Source organism: Cnephaeus nilssonii (assembly GCF_951640355.1).
Source record: "Cnephaeus nilssonii genome assembly, chromosome: 1".
Taxonomy (NCBI): Eukaryota; Metazoa; Chordata; class Mammalia; order Chiroptera; family Vespertilionidae; genus Cnephaeus; species Cnephaeus nilssonii.
The window spans coordinates 65,151,408-65,164,203 of record NC_137072.1 but is presented as its reverse complement, the minus strand read 5'-3'; the positions used below and the strand labels follow the sequence as shown (position 1 = coordinate 65,164,203).

General features: G+C 48.0%; 1 protein-coding gene across 1 annotated transcript in view; it reads right to left on the bottom strand.

The window, feature by feature from the left end:
* SCD5 (stearoyl-CoA desaturase 5) overlaps nt 1-12,796 on the bottom strand; it is a 143,096-nt gene that overhangs the window by 119,679 nt on the left and 10,621 nt on the right. The gene's annotated exons all lie outside the window — the stretch shown is intronic.

Here is a 12,796-nt window from a genome sequence, read left to right as displayed (position 1 = left end):
CTGATGGGTAGGCCCTGGCCAGCACCCCAGGACACAGGACTTCACACTCCCTGTGCCAGCTTCACGGGAGACAGTAGAGGCTCTCTGACCCACGCCTCCTCCTGCACTCTGCAACGGCATGTGCTCTCCCTGTCCGGGTCATCGGTGCCCGGAACTGGCCTTCAGGTCCCTAGAGAATATATGCAATCCTCTTTTCATTGCAACAAGGATTGCATTGTCCAGTCCTGCACTACCCATCCCCCGCCCCCAATTCCTTCTCTTTCTGCCTCTCTCTTTCCTCTGCACCTCCTCCCAGGGCATCCTCCCCTTCTTTCTCTCCAGGATATAAGGACAGGTTCCAAGTGGCTCACATTAGCCATTTCCCTCCCCCAAAAAGGCTTGGGCACTCAAGTCCTTCTGCAAGTGGAAGGCAGGATGGGTTTGAGTTGGTTTGGGTTGAGTGCCAACGAAACTGAATACCTCTGTCTCGTTTCCTCAGAGGCACTCCAGCTTCACAAATCTTACCAAGAATGAAAATACATGTGTGTGTGATGGAGTACTATCCAGCCATGAGAAAGAAGGAAGCCTTGCTGTTGGCCACAACTTAGATGAAACTTGAGGGCACTGCGCTAAGTACTAGTAAAGTAAGTCAGAGAGAGAAAGACAAATACTGTATGATCTCACTTACATGTGAAATCTTAAAAAGCCAAACTCATACAGAGTAGCCTGGTAGTTACCTGGGGCTGAAGGGCAGAGGAAATGAGGAGTATTGATCAAAGGGTACAAACTTCCAGTTATAGATTAGTAAGATTAACAAATTCTGGGAATCTAATATGCAGCATGATGATTCGAGTTAATACTATTATATCATACTAGAGGCCCGATGCACGAAATTCATGCAAGAGTAGACATTCCTTCCCCCAGATGCCGGCACCAGCTTCCCTCTGGTACCCAGACCCGGGCTTCCCTCTGGCACCCAGGATCTGGGCTTCCCTTGCAGCCCTGGCTTTGTCTGAAAGGTCATCCGGAAGGACATCCAGTCTAATTAGCATATTACACTTTTACTAGTATTATTATAGACTAGAGGCCTGGTACACAAAATTCGTGCACTCAGAGGGGTCCCTCAGCCCTACCTGTGCCCTCTCACAGTCCGGGAGCCCTCATGGGATGTCCGGCTCAGGGCTTCTGGCTGAGCGGCGCTCCCCCTGTGGGAGCACACTGACCACCAGGGGGCAGCTCCTGCATTGAGCGTCTGCCCCTGGTGGTCAGTGCACATCATAGCGACTGGTCATTCTGCCACTTGGTCAATTTGCATATTAGCCTTTTATTACCGTATTTTCCGGCGTATAAGACGACTGGGCGTATAAGATTTTCCTGGATTAAAAAGTCGTCTTACACGCCGGAAAATATGGTAATTGGGGCTATAAGAATCAAGCTAAATGCCCCCTCAGTGTTAAGCTTAATACCGTATTTTCCGGCATGTAAGACGACTTTTTAACCCAGGAAAATCTTATACGCCCAGTCGTCTTACACGCTGGAAAATATGGTATATAGGATACTTGAAAGTTACTAACAGAGTAGATCTTAAATGTTCTCACCACACAAATACAGAAATGATAACTATGTGATAGGATGGAGGTGTTAGCTATTGGTGGTAATCATTTTGCAATATGTATAAAATCAACATTTTATACACTGTAAACTTACACAATGTATGTGCCAATTATATCTCAATAAAGCCAGGGGGGAAATCTATGTGTCTAAGAAAAGTTTCTCAACCTTGGCGCTAAGTAACGTTTTAGACTTGATAATTCTTGATTTGGGGGTTGTGCTGTAATTGTGGGATGTTTAGGGTACCTTGGTTTCCGTACACTTGATACTAGTAGCAGCTTCGCCTCCAGCTAGACATCTAGAAATGTCTCCAGAAATTGCCAAATGCCCTTTCCAGTTGCGAACCACTGGTCTAAAACCTTTAAAATGCACATAGAAATGTATCCTGTGGAAACTTTATTCTGAGGAAATAATTAAGAGTGTGCATGAAGATGAAGCCAGTAGGATGTAGCATTGTTGATAAGAGCAACAACTACAACAAAAGAACTACCTAAATGTCCAATAATAGGAGGTTAAGTATATCCAAACTTTAGAATACTACCCTGTCATTAAAAAACAATCCACAATCCACATTTATGGGCATGGAAAGATGTCTATGATGTGCCAACAAACAAAAAGAGCTGGCAACAGGTCTATACTATAATTACAGAGAGTGAGAGTATAGTTATGCATAGAGAAAAAAGTCTAGGATATAGCCCAAAATAGGTATCTCTCAAATGGGGAGATGCAGGTAATCGGTTTTCTTTTGCATGTTTGTTTTTCTAGAATATGTACAATGAACAAGTATTATTTAACTTATAAGATATAAAGTACAGTTACTCAGAAAAAAAAGAAAACAGTCCTAAGTCTCAGGACTCCCTGCACTCTGCTTCTCCCAGCAGGTGAAGAAATATATTGCCTGAGGAAACTTAACTAGAACACATGCTTCTCTCTCACCCTGCCCACTTCTCCACCCACTCTGTCTTCTCAGGATTGCAATTAAAAGGAAAGATATCAGTTTTGAGAAGAGAGGAATTTGCCCTTCAACCATCAGCAAAGCTTTAATGGTGGCACCCAGGGTAGGGCTGGAGCCGTCCCTAAACCCTTAGGCTCTAACTACTCTTGGCCTTGCCCAGCTGCCCTGGATGCCCCACGGGCCCCTCTGGAGCTGCTGCTGATTCCTCCGGCACATCCCAAAACCTCTAAGCCAAGGAGCTCAGCCCCTTGGCTCCCTCCCTCCTTCCCTCCCTCCTACAGCCTGCCACTGCCACTTCTCTGCTAATTAACACTGCCGGCTCAGCCGGGGCGGGTGCACAGAAGAGATGGAACACCGAGTCATTGCTTCTGCCGGTTGCCAGCAACGGCAGTAAACTGATTGCTGGGAAAGCACTGGCACACATCCGTCAGGATGAATATGCGGCCATCCCGGATCACGGGCTATAACTGTCCATCTTTCCTCCCACATGGTTCCCTTGGCCCCCACCGCCAGGCCTTCTCTCCCTCAGACCTGGCTGGGAGCTGCCTGCATTCTGGATGGATTCCGGACAGGCTGGTGCTGTGGAAGCTCAGGTTTCTGGCTCTGGGGTCCTGCAGAGAAAAGCACCTCCACAGGTGTGGGCGTGGGGGTGGTGTGCTGAGGCCAGAGAATGGAAATCAGGGGAACAGGAACACTGGTCAGCCATCCTGAACTGGCTTGGTCCTTGGCAACTGTGCCCACGCTCCTCTGAGGACATCATGACCATTAGTTCTGGCCAGAGACCATTCGGATGGGTGGGGGCCGGAGGGTCCTCATTTTAAGCCCTGCATGCCGGGCACAGTCTTGGCCCGCTCTCAGAGCTCCTAACCCAACAAGCCCCATGACGTCAGTCTGGAGTCGGCAGCATGCTCTCCATTACACAGACGAAGAACTGGGATGGGCAGAATCAGAATTATTTGAGTTCACACACTAGAAGCGAAGGCAAGGCTTCTTAGCCCCCTCTCCACTCCCGCCTCTAGAATGTAGGTTCCCCCCAAATGAAGCAAAGTACCTTTCAAACAGCATCACACATCCAGTGCAATTAAGGAAAGTTCTGTGATAAGAAAGTGAGTCCTCAGGTCCAGGGCCCACGGTCTTGGCAATTCCCTGGGAAACAGGCCTCAGATATCATCACTCGTGACACCCGAGAACACCCAGGACACACACAGGGTACTTTATTCTGGGCAGGGGCAGCTTCATGGATGTGTGACACAAGGCCTCACGTGCAGAAAGGCCCGTGCTTAAATACTCTGCTACCCCCATCACAGAAATTCCTAATAATTGATAACCAAGAGCCTTATGTCTTCACTTTGCACCGCGCCCTGTCAATTACGTGGCTGGTCCTGCTTCTGGGAAAGTTTCTTGGTCACCTCTTCCCACCTTCCCCGTCCCCAATCTCAGGGCCACGACTCCACAGAATCACAATAAGGGGTGCTTTCCCAACCAGGGATGGACACCAAATCAAAACCAGCAAAAGCCCTAAATCCATGCAATTAGCCAATAAAGTCTGCTCACCAAGGCAAAGCCACACCCCAAAGCTGATGCTGCCCCCTGGAGACCCATTTCTCCCCTCAAGAATCCACACCCTCGCCCTGACCGGTTTGGCTCAGTGGATAGAGCGTCGGCCTGCAGACTGAAGGGTCCCAGGCTCAATTCCGGTCAAGGGCATGTACCTTGGTTGCAGGCACATCCCCAGTAGGGGGTGTGCAGGTGGCAGCTGATAGATGTTTCTCTCTCATCGACGTTTCTAACTATCCCTCTCCCTTCCTCTCTGTAAAAAATAAATAAAATATATTTTTTTAAAAAGAATCCACACCCTCCCCCTCCACTCCCGTCTTACTGTCACTTTTATGTGACTCACAGGTCACATGACCAGGGGCTCTTTCCCCTCTGCATTTTCTTGCATAGATTTGCACCTGTTTTTGTTGCTGTTGTCATTGGTGGGTGTTCTGTTTTCCCACCTCTTGTCCTCTCATCTCTGCTCACATGTTGCACACACACATTCATAAGGGATATTCCAGGCAGGCCAAGGATCTCTCCGTACCTCCATCCCAAATAAAATGTAAATAGAATAGTTTCAAGACCCTAAGCTGCCTCCATCCAGTTGTTGCTAATAACATATGTCACCCCCATGACTGGCTGGAGGTGAGTGGTCAAACATTAGCATCAGCAAATGTCCTTTGGAAGGTGCTCAGGAGCATGGCAGGTCCTGGCCAGTGGGCTGAGCCTATGAAATGGCCAGACCATCCCCCAGGGAGGGAGGATGAGGTCAGAGAACTTGGATGACCCTTTGATGTGCCCATCACAAGAACGAGTTCTCCTCAAAAGAAGGTTAAACATAACTGAGTGTTTCTGTCCTGGTGGTACCTACAACCAGAAGAATCAATGCAAACTAGTTTTCTTTGGCAGAATAATGGTCACCCAAAGATATCCATATCCTGGTCCCTCGTACCTGTGAATATGTTGCATTACAGGACAAAGGGGGAGTAAGGGTGTAGATGGAATTAAGGTTGCTGATCACCTGACTTTAAAGATGATAAGATTATCTCTGCTTATCCAAGTGGGCCCAATGTAATCACAAGGGTCCTTAAAAGTGGACGAGAAGCAGCAGAGGAGGTCAGGGTGATGTTATGTGAGAAGGACTTAACTAGCCACTGCTGGCTTGAAGATGGAGGAAGGGGCTATGAGACAAGGAATGTAGGCAGCCTCTAGAAGCTGGAAAAGGCAAAGAAACAAATTCTCCCCTCCAGCCTCCTGAAGGGAATATAGCCCTGTCGATACTGATTTTAACCCAGGGAGACCTGGGCTGGACATCTAGACACAAGATGATAAATTGTGTTGCTGTTAAGTCACTAACTTTGTGACAATTTGTTACAGCAGCAACAATATACTAATACACTGGGTCCTTAGGATTCTTATCAACAGTATTAACAAGCAGAGCTAAGCAGAGGCAGGGAAAGGTCCTCTGAGGTACCATTACTGCTCCCCTCATGATGAGGAGACCATGAAAAAATGGCAAATTAAGTAAAAAGATGAAAAACACCTTCTGTTTTTTTGTGCTGGGTTGTCCCACAATCCAAGGGGAATCCCTCATTGGCGACGGGGGAGGAGGGGGACCATAAACACCTACTGAATCCAGAAGCTCCTGAATTTTCCCTTCGTCCCGTCAAAGCTTAATTATCCTATCCATTAAGTGAAACCTGGAAGTGACTGTATTGGCTATAGACACACTAAGGGATAATGGATGGTAACATATACTAGTAAATGAATACTCATTTACTGTTTGTCCTCTTAGGGAACGCTGGCATGTTTAATGTGGTTTCTCCCAGACCAGCAGTGCTTAACCCTTTTAAAGACAGTCTCCACTGAGAATCCGTGGGAGGAAAAATACCAGCACGTGCAAAATCTATTTCAGGGGGCTCGTGAACCCCTGAAGCACCTGCCCCAGCCCAGAACACCTGCTGTAAATGCCAGGACAACTGAAGAAGGTAATTTGAGGGCTGTTTAAGGCCTGTGTCCTTCAGATCCCTTCTCACTGTTGGCTACCTACATCCTGTCCACACACAGGCTGACCCTGGCTCCAACCTGCACAACTCCAGAATTATTTATAAGTACATCTTTCTCACTGGTCTGGGAGACCTTAGGGGTTACAGACCAGAAGTCAGTGATGAGAAAAAGATGTGAGAAGAATAAAGAATTGGGAAATAGAGCAGTGAGAAATGACCGAGGGGGTGGCTTTTGGACAAGATTACAGATCTTGTAGGTAGAGTGACACAAAATCATCACTCCCTCTTAAATTGAACCTGACTACCACCAGAGTTGAGGGTGGCTGAGCCCAGGCCAAGGGAAGAGATTGACACCCTATCCCGGTCCACCGAGAGGGTGGATCTCGGCCACCAGGGGCGCATCCACGGGCAATGGCATCCCAGCCCTTCCCCACTCCAGAGCCGTCCACACATCTAGTACCCCAATCACTGCTGCGTAGGGAGCAGTGCTTCTCCAGGTAGTCACCTGAGGATGCCCACCGGGGCTCAGGAGTTAGAAGGACCTTTGTACAAGCCCTGGCTGCTTGGGTGAGTGAGTCCTCTCTGCACTCTACCTCCTCCAGTGCACAAAGCAGAAGATACCAGGGCAAGTCCTCAGCCCTTATCAAACCCTTAGGGTCAGCCCAACTGGTGTGGCTCAGTTGGCTGCTTGGTCGTCCTGTGCACAGAAAGGTTGCCAGTTCGATTCTCGGTCAGGGCACACGCAGGGGTTACAGGCTCGATCCCCAGTAGGGGGTGTGCAGGAGACAGCTGATTGATGTTTCTCTCCCTTCCTCTCTCTCTCAAAACAATAAAAAACACATTAAAAAAAATAAAGGTAAACAGAGTGCCTGTGCCCTACAGCAATATGCATAATGGGTCCATCATCAATCACACACATTCACATGGATATTCAGAATCAATAGGAGAAGTAGGTTAGGTCAGATTCGGCCACCAAATGAATTTGTTGGGTCAAGTTTCCCCTCTAAATGAGTTGTGAAATAATTCTGTTTTCAAAGTTTTGTTCAGAACGGAGTTAAGACACAGGGCTCTGTAGCTGCTCCGTAGGGTTACTGTTACGTAGAAGTAAAAGAATCACAGTGCCCCCTCCTCTAGCCACCCTGCCCCTCAGGCCTCCTCCGGGCCCGGCAATCATCACACTGGATTATAACTGGCCATCTTCTGGTAGGAATAATAGCTTGCTCACCTGTGTGTTCCCAGCACCTGGCCCACACTAGGCACATGTCCCTGAATGTATGGAAAGTGGGATTTAATTAGACATCTAAGTCTTCAGCCAGCCTGTCTCCAACCAGGTGGGGACAGCACATCCCAGAAATGCTCTCACCGCTCCTGAACCCAACTAGAGATCAAAACACCAGTGTGCCTATTCAGCACCGACACCCAACACCATGGTGCCTGGGCGGCTGCTTCTGCACTTTGAAATGTATTTTTTTCATAAACCCAATTAAGATCCACTAGGGAATGGCCCTGGCCAGGGAGAGACTTGGGAGACTAGCACTTGAGCTAATCAGCAAAAATGGATCTGAGTGCAAAACTGTCCCTCCAGCCCTTGGACGGAAGAAGCCCCTGGAAGAAGCCCCTGGCAGCCCCAGGGCCTGCGAGACCAGCTGGGGGGACCTCTGCTTCTCAGGGTGGGGCAGTCTGAGCACTGGGTGAGAGGAGCTCTGCTTTGGTGCTTTGCATTTCTTCTTCCCTGTGAGGACTCCCACCTGGCTGGGTCTGGAAGGCTCTCTGCCCTGCCCCTTCCTCGCTGCACTCTCCCGAGGCTGAAGGAAGGAAGCCCAGCAGGGCCCGCCCCCCCAGCCCCCCCAGGAAGGCTGAAGGAGCCCCAGGTCTAAGCAAGCCAAGCTCTGGCTAGACAACCACCAGAGCTAAAAGGAAAAAGAACGCAGAAAGCGTGTCTCCTTTCCAAGGAACAAACAGCGGGAAGAACTGAAATATCCTCTTACAGTCCTGTCTTAGGTGTGGGTGGCCACCCCTCAGGCCATAGACCGCCTAGGTCACACGGCCACGTGGACAGGGTGCAGCCAGGATCAGCCCTCTGCAGCCCCTGGGAGACACAGTTAACGCCTAGAGCCAGGTGGTGGGAGGTCAGACACAGTCACAAAGGGCCCTCTATCTCCCAGGGCAGAGGAGCCTGCCCAGGGTGCCCCCTAACACCTGCCTGGTCCCCAGCAGAGCCGCATGCTTCCAGCCACCCAAGAAGCAGGGCCATGACTGATGAGAGCAGGGTCTGCTCTTCAGCTCATGAAGATGATTGTAAAGCCACTCACCTCAGAGAAGAAAGGGGCCTTAGGCAGGACGTCATCACCCTCCATATTTAGAGAAAACAGATCTAAAGGGCCCAACACATCTCTCTACAGCAGACGGACAGCACCAAGGTGCTCATCTGTTTAGGGAGTGAGAATAATGGTCACTCCTCCTCCTGTCGGGCTGGTCCTTCCTGGAGGGCTGGGGGGGGGGGGGGGGGGGAAGGGGTGTCCTGCTAGTGCTGAACAAACAGCGGCTGCACCCAGTCAGTCCTCACAGTCCTGGGAAAGGAGGTCTCAGGATCCTCTCTGCTGCGGGAAGGTTTCTGCCTAGGGCTCACAAGGCTTTCTCCAGAGTTTTGTTTTTCACCTCTTCTGAACAGCTCTTCTCTAGGCATCTAAGGGGTGATACAAGCACCTCTCCCCACCTCCACCCATGCCTCCAGAAGACAAGCTCACTCCAACCCACCCCCAAAGCATTCCAGGTCCTTCTCTCCTCACCTCCCTCAGGTATCAGCCTGTGTGAGAAGGAAACGTGTGCAGAAAGCAATCCACACAAACAGGTGGATTCCTACTAAGGGGAGTCCCCCCCAGCTAGTCACAGGCAGAAAATGCTGCCCCTACCAACGCTAAGGCATCTATCCGGGGCTGGTGGAATTGCAGGCAATAAAACAGAGCCACGCAACAAATGTGAGCCACGGGCAGGGGGGCGCAATGTTAGGCTGCTGGGGACACAGCCCCACTCCCAGGGCACCTGCCCCAGGGACAGGACTAGCGCCTCCAACCCACAGGGTATGAGAGCCATCTGCGGCGCCTGTTAAATGCAGATTCCTGGGTCCTGCTTTCAGAGGTTGTCGGTCTGTAGGTCTGGGTAGAGGCCCCAATCTGCACCTCAACGAGCAACCGATGACCCCAGTGCAGACGGTCTGTAGACCACACCGAGGGGTACTGACTTGCTCATTCACCTATGCCAGCTGAGTTGAGTTCTCAGGTTTGACCCCTTTCACTTTTGAAAACAGCCTCTCAAAGCCGTTTAGCCTGAAGAGCTGAAGGCGGTAGGTACGGGAAAGGTGGGTCCTGAGGTTTCCCTGTGGAGGATGTAGCCAGAATTATCCCAACTGACACTCAATACTTGGGTATTTACAGATGCAACTGTCTGGAATGTGCTTCAACCTAATCTAAAAGAAAATGCTATAAAGGACTCAACTAGGATACCTGATCACATTTGACTATCCACTGTGGAACAAATAATATCAAGGTTAAATTCCTGGTTTTGATAACTTTGCGTGATTCTATTCTTATTCTTAGGAAATACATCTTGAAATATTTAGAGATAAAAGGCCATGCTGTCTCCAACTTATTCTCAAATGAGTTCAGAAAAAAAAATAATACACACATGTGTATACATACACGTAGAGAATACAATAAAACAGATGGGACAAGATGTAAATTGTTTAGTCTGGGAAGAGTGTATAGGAATTCCCTATACTATTCTTACAACTGTCCTATGTTTCTAAAATTATATATCAAAGTAAAAAGTTACAAACAAAATTCCAGGCGAGTGGAGAGTGTAGGCGAATGCGGACGACAATCTTTACTTTTGTGTGTGTTTGAAATTTCCTACCACTGAAACAAGTTCCTGTCCCAAGCCTCAGGTGTGGGTTGGGTGGCACCGACCCTGAGAGCCTAGACACCGTTTACAGCATTAGGGGCCAGGAAGTTTGAGCTAAGACAGTGGTCGGCAAACCGAGGCTCGAGAGCCACATGCGGCTCTTTGGCCCCTTGAGTGTGGCTCTTCCACAAAATACCACGGCCTGGGCGAGTCTATTTTGAAGAAGTGGCGTTAGAAGAAGTTTAAGTTTAAAAAATTTGGCTCTCAAAAGAAATTTCAATCGTTGTACTGTTGATATTTGGCTCTGTTGACTAATGAGTTTGCCGACCACTGAGCTAAGAGATCCACCTGAATTTGTGGTGCCCTGCTCCACATCTTGTCCTCCCAGCTAACACCAAAAGGAAGTAACTACAATCTTATTTTTACAGTGTCTTTTTTTTTTTTTTCTGGTGATAAAATTAATGCCAATTCTTTCAGGGGAAAATCTCATATAAAGGCAATTATAAATCAGAACGTCAAAATCACCTTTCAGACACACATTGCCACTATCACAAAAGTTTTTATTAGGACAGATGAGTTACCTAAAACCTCAGAATTTAGATTAGACTCGAGTACCTTTCATTGCATGGTTTTGAGAATATAAATTTAAGCCAGAATGGCAGATTGCTTTAAAAAAAATTCTCATTCAATTAGAATAGAATTGTGAGAGAAGCCAAAGATTATATGGCTCAGGTGATAGCAAGAGGATGCATATGCAGAGGTGATATTAAAAATATCTGACAACCCACAGGGCACCAGCCAATTAAAACTATTCAGAACCAATGAAGATGTAAGCCTTGCAGCTGATTGACTCTTTAGCTCCTGGGGTGCTGGGAATTCCAGGAGTGTTTTTGAAAGGCACCAGCTATTTTAACAATTGACAGAGCAACAGTGGTGCATGAGGGAATATCAGCTCTAGTAACTGTGGTTTATCCAACCCTCCTGGGAGCTATGCCAAGGTGAAGTTCACATCCAGTCTATACTATACTCAGAGGACAGTGACTTAATTCTCTCCAGAGCTCCAGATGGAGTCAAGACCCTGGAGTAATTTGAATATCGCTCAAAAATGTTCATGACTCACCCACTTTTCAAGAGCTACTGAGCCAAACACAATGGATTTGATCGGTGGGGTGTACGGGGGAAGCATATGTGGGCATTATTCACACTGGCTAATAAATATCTCCCGTTGCTTATAGAGTCTCCAGGGCAAAACAAATGCTTTCGGGGACACTCAACTGAGTCACAGGCTGAGACTAGAGATGAGCTTCATTATAACCATCTGCAGAAGCTTCTATTAAACGTATTTCTTAGAGGAATGGATTGAAAAACTACTCCATGAAACAGTTAAATTTTAGAAATTCATTTCTAATCTCATGCATGGAACTTTTAAAGAAGAGCAGTTTCCCTTATCTACCCGTGCCAAGAGAACACTGTTGGTTACGGTACTAGGGCACATCACACACTGGGTCTTGGGTTTTTTTACACAGAGCCTGGCCCAGGACCATCAGTAACTAATTGTTGGCTTAATAAATGCTTTTCGATGAGGAGGAAGAGGATGCTATTGGAGATGACCTTGCTCCCTGGGTCACAGGTTGCATTTGTAAGCCATTGTCTCTCCAGGGAATCAGGCTGAAACCAACACAGTCAAATTGTAAGTGTATGATGACATTCATATAACAGGTAGTGATATAGGAAGAAAACAAATTTAAAACTGAGTTCTAAACTCTTATTCTTGTCTAGCTTCATTTCCAAGTCCGTTGGTATTAGATTCCCCCCCACACACACCCCATTTCAAGGAAATTTCACTCTCAGAAAATCACCACATCAATGTCACCTTCAGATATGGAGAGTGATGACCAGCTCCTGATAAAGCCACCCAACCACCACCCACAGGGACAGCGCTTAGCACTGACCTTACTAGTAAGTGCCATATTTGACTTGAAGGTTTTCCACAAATGGCTCCACGACAGTCCTGCTTTACTAGTACATTTTCCCCATCTGCACGTTAACATACAGTTTTCCGAACTCTCTAGCCAAAGGCTATTGTTTTGTTTCCCAGATCACAGGGGTAGCAACTTCCTAAGCAAAATGCTTCTTTCTAGGTTGTTTGTGCAAATAGAAAGTACCTGCTGGGCTGTAACCGGTTTGGCTCAGTGGATAGAGCATCGGCCTGTAGACTCAAGGGTCCCAGGTTCGATTCCAGTCAAGGGCATGTACCTTGGTTGCAGGCACATCCCCAACAGGGGGTGTGCAGGAGGCAGCTGATCGATGTTTCTCTCTCATCGATGTTTCTGACTCTCTATCCCTCTCCCTTCCTCTCTGTAAACAATCAATAAAATATATTAAAAAAAAAAAAAAAAGAAAGAAAGTACCTGCTGGGTGAGGTACGTGGACTTTTAAATGCCCCACAAAGTCGAATTTGAGGCAAGAGAACAGAAATCTGGCTGTGACTTCATCACTGAGGCTCTGTGTCAGCTGAAAGATGAAGACAATGAGCCACCAAGAAAACTATCAGTTTGGAAACACAGTGTCACCAGGGAAAACCTTGGGAGAGAATGCATCCTAAGTCACTCGTTTTCCCATTCTCTGTGCCCAGAGCATCCTTCTCCAGCCCGCCGCAGCCCAAGAAAACCCAGGAGAGCAGCAGGGAGCTCTGGAGGATAGGGTGACACACCGGGAGGACACGGGTGCAGAAGGACATGCCAATTTCTGGGGCATGGACAGAGGCCTCTCACTCCCCAATCTTTCCCCCAACGTTACATGGAAA